The sequence below is a fragment of the Eurypyga helias genome, unplaced genomic scaffold, assembly GCF_000690775.1.
Source record: "Eurypyga helias isolate BGI_N326 unplaced genomic scaffold, ASM69077v1 scaffold49584, whole genome shotgun sequence".
NCBI lineage: Eukaryota > Metazoa > Chordata > Aves > Eurypygiformes > Eurypygidae > Eurypyga > Eurypyga helias.
In genome coordinates, this window is record NW_010245318.1 from 1 (window position 1) to 4,578 (window position 4,578).

General features: G+C 45.4%; 1 pseudogene; it reads left to right on the forward strand.

Annotated features, from left to right (window-relative positions):
- The first annotated feature begins 529 nt into the window (after positions 1–529).
- On the forward strand, positions 530–1,433 carry LOC104508399 (annotated as a pseudogene).
- Positions 1,434–4,578: the final 3,145 nt, after the last annotated feature.

Consider the following 4,578-nt stretch of genomic DNA (forward strand, 5'->3'; position numbering starts at 1 on the left):
CAAATTACTACTCCTAACGCAACACATGGCCATGCTGTTTCTGTTTTATCTCTTGTCCTGTTTAGTGTTCAAATGGACTATAAAAACGGGTACAGTTACGAGTTCACTGCTGCTCGTTTACAGCAGAGTAATGCTCCCATCAGCTATGGTTTGCACTGGAGTAACTAATACCAGGAGTGAATGTGGAGGCAGTTAAGTAAAACACCTCACTACAAACCATTTAAGGACTGATGTACAGTAAAAGCAAGCATTTAATGCAGCTTTGTATCTTTCTGAGGAGTTGAAACCAGCTTCGCATTGTGTAGCTGCTTTGGTTCCAGTGAACCCGAGCATGTGTGCTTGGCCTGTGCGCTGAGCGATGGCGAGGTCTGCGCGGACTGGCCAGGGACCATCGCAGTAACCAGCCTCGGCTGAATGCGTAACTCCACCGAACGGCGGTGTTGACGTGGACTTGCGATTTCAGGGCACTTTGCTGTAATAGCGAGGTTTGTTACTGCTACCTTTCTTTTCCTTTCCTCCCCCCTCCTAGATTCTGTGTGGAAAAGAGATTCCACGATGGGTGAATCGCCTTGCCTACTTCAGCTCTTGCATACCCTTTCTCCAGAGCTGTCTGCCGAAGGAGTGGCTGACTCCTGCGGCCCTCCAGTCTAGTGTCAGCCAGGAGCTACACGATGAGCTGGAGGAAGCTGAGGATGCAGCGGCATCGGCGTCCCTGGCAAGCTCAGCATCCGGGTCTAGAACTGGACGCCACACCAAATTATAAGTCCTCCTCCAAAGTAACGAACGGTTTGAAATGCTTCAGTTCAATCTCTCCGGCAATTGACTTCCTGACAGAACGTGAGAGCTGACTCTAGAACGTTGTTTTTATATGCAAAAAAAGGCTCTCGTCAACCCCTGTTTCAGCTCAGGATTATTTATGCAGTGAAAAGAGTTGCTGGGAGAAAAGGGAAGGATTTTGTGCGAAGCCACCCTTTTCATTTTCACCTGTTTGGTAGACCTGGGTTAACTTACCATCTTGTATAAAGCAGAACTTAAATTATTTGTTTACAGTATTGTGTACTGCTGTTTACAAGTCCTGCAGGGACTCCTGACATCATGGAGGACGAGAGAATTTGAGTTTGATTTAGCTCTTGGTAGAACGCAAAAGCAGTGGTATGATGCCCTGGGTGAACTCGCTCCTTAGTTTTCAAGATTTAAGGCAGGTGAACGTTAAATTTCTAAGAAATGCCAGAAACTGCTGAATACTGTTATCTGTGAACAGGGTACTGTGCGCTTAGGGTGGCTGATGTAAACAGGTAGATTCCAGGATGTGGGGAGACTGGTTTTGCCTAAGATCTGTTATGAGAAGTCTGACCTCTACATTAATGAAACTGTGGATTTTTGCACATATGAAGGGAAATCTCTTATCTCATTACAATGCACATGAATCCCCTTTGGTTTGGTTTGGGGTTTTTTTGTGTTTGGTTTTTTTTTTAACACAGCCATCAGTTGTATCCTATTGTCTGTCTGTATTTACAGTCTGCTTCAACCAGGATTTAGACACGTGAATGTCATCTGCTAGAAGCATCAACACATTTTTGTTTGCTTTACTTGATTTCAAACTTGTATATAGAAGCTAGGGCTCATATTCTTTTGTTTGTTTGCTTCATGTAGTTTGGAATAGTGTAACACAAGCCACTTACGGTTGGGGATGGCCTTGCTTTCTGCTGCTGATTGGGCTTCGTTTGAGCTTGTAAACATTCATGTCCTTTTACCTTTTAGTTTTTTTCCCCCGTAGCTGTAAGTTACTGCCCAGTTGTGCAGGACCGCACAAATCACCGAGAAACCCTAACTTATTTTCCCACAGTCTCTGTCTGTGGCATTAACTTTCTTGTCAGATGTAATGAAGAAAAACCTTGAAAATTGCTTACGTGCCTGCGTGTTTACACAGCAGAACCCACTAATCTGCACACATAATTGTATCTGAAGGTAAGAGAGATTATTTTCTAAAACACACAAGTATGTTTGCTGGTAGATTATAATTACAGCTAAATTATAATTAGTGATCAGAATATATAATGGAATGCCTTATTCTTGTTCACTTACCGAGAGAATTAATGGTTCTTCCAGTCATTAGTGTAAATTAGTGAGGTTCTCTTGTGAACATGAGGATACAGTAGCACAAACATGAGGGAGGTGAGCTTGTGTGTGTTGAAAGACTTGCTGCCTTAAACTAACAAAACCCATACCGCCTGCAAACCGGTCAGCTCACGAAGAAGTGCGTGTGGCTAGAAGTGCAAACGACTCTTCCAAGCTTTGTTTTCAGTCTGTTGCTGGGTTTGGTTTTTCCGTCCAGCGAAATACTGACTCTACGGTTTCTGTTCTTCAAAAGGAGTAAAGTCCTGGTAGGAGGCAGGAGCGCTTCATGTGACGAATGCTGCTGGCCATGGGGAGTCGGTGCCATTGAACCCTACAGGGAGGTGACGTAGGCTCTCTCCAGTAAGAATTCTTACGATTGCCAACTCCGACTCATGTTAGAAAAGAGTTTTTAAGTCTTTCTGCTAGCAGTTTGGGTTGAATCCTTCGTCAGACAGCCTTTAAGTTTTCACTCACCTTCTGAGATGCAGCGTAGGTACGGAGAGAAAGAGAGACAGAGATGCTCAGTTCGGGGGGGTGGCCAAATCAAGCGAGACTCTTTCCGGCAAGAGTGGGCTACTAGTAGAAGTCTCTTAAGCTGCAGTTTGGTACGTGTTCTGAGAATCTCTGCTACCAAGCGGGAAACACTTAAGACTGACAAGTCTGCCACTGATGACGTGCTCTTTGGTCTCCGGAAGCTGGACGTACTGACTGTCCCTGTCGAGTGCTTTTTCACTCGAACCTCCGAGTTTGAGTTCTCCTTTCCCTGTTCTCCTGTAGTGAAAATGAACATGGTGGTCTCCCGTCAGCTCTCGAGCACCACGGGGCTGAATCTCGCGCTACTTATAGCTAAGGCGAGAGCCCGCAGACAGGTGGTTTCGTCTCTGCTGCGCAGCCGGGGTAGGAACGTGACTAAGTCTCTCGGCCAAGGCAGGTCCTTTATTTCAGCTCAGGGTTGAGGCCACTGATCTAGCAACGTACTGTAGCTTTTCCTAGGTTTTAGGAAAAATAAATAGAATGAATTTTCATTGCTACCTAACTTTTATGTACCAAAATCAGCTTTTTCAGGCTTCTGATACATCCAGAGCACTAGGTCACGAATCTCTACACCTTCATTAACACACACAACTACAGCATGTACAATGCAAGAACGTGACAGATCACAGCACAGTTTTTATTTAGAAGTAAAACTGAGACTCTTTTTTATAAAGCAGACTGGAAAGTTTGTAACAAAAGCATTCATTTTATTGGTAGCCGTACAGATGAAAGACTGTCTTATGCTCCTTTTTTTTTTTCGTGTTGTTCCAAAACCATCCATTTGTCAATCCTCTGAGGAAACTGACACCTGAACCCTGAAGGCTGCTGGGTGTTGCGTCAGCGCAGGCGGTACCGTAACTTCAGCCGCGTGCTGACAACTCAGCCTCCACCGGATGCCTCCAAGAAGTCACCCTGCCAGTGGTTACTCCGATTTGTTAGCAATAGAGCAAGTTATCCTTCACCAGCATTACTGCCAAGCAGGGATTACTTTAGCCTACTACTGACCACACTGTGCTAGGACTAGGATGCTCCAAAATGCTGTGAGAAAGCCTGTGGAGTCTTTTCCATCGAAACGGGTAGAAAAACTGTCACTACTTCAGGGTTCTGCTCTGGTTTACTTTCTCATTCTCGTTTAATTTTCTGTAAGATCGGACTTTTGATACATACTGTGTTCTTTCACTCAGTCTCATTTTATTTACATGCCATTTTCTGTTCAGCAAGCCAAAAAAAAAAAAATCCGATGTACTGTCAGTGTGCACCAGTAACTTCAGAGTCGCTCGGTAAAAACATAGTTGCATTACTTCTAAAACTTGCAATGCAATTCCGATCACTATTGATACATGATCATTTTCACCGTTGGAAGTTGGTTACAAGCTGAATATTCACTGATGCATTTTTTTTGTAAACTTGTATTCAAGTTTACTACATAGTATTTGTATAAAATTCAAAGAATTTTGACTTTTGTTACCTGTACATGGCAACAAGTTGTCTAGCATCTTGAACTTAAATCCATCCGTTTATTAAAAATACTTTTATAAAAAAGACAGCTGGCTGCGTGTGGTGTTCCCCTGGTATCTACAGCATGGTCTGTCGGGGCCGCCCAAGTTGGGCTGTGGTTGGAGAGCTGCTTCCAAAGGACAGTGAAGCCATCAGGGGTTTCCTGTAGCTGATGCTGGTGGCAGGGCCTGGTGCTGGCCCAGACTGGAGAAACTCCCCTGGCTGCTTCGTTAAAAAGCTGCTGAGCTGCTTGCTGTCAGGGCAGCTCAGCACTCGGGTTGCCTGCGCAGGTCTCGGGGGGCGGCCTCGATGCTGTGGTGCTGTGGTCAGCAGAGCTGGCCGCTCCTCGCAGCCGCCCCAGCCGGGGGGTCAGTGGCACGGCGAGCCAGCCGGCAAAGCTGGTTCTGGAGACGTGGGCCACTGCCAACC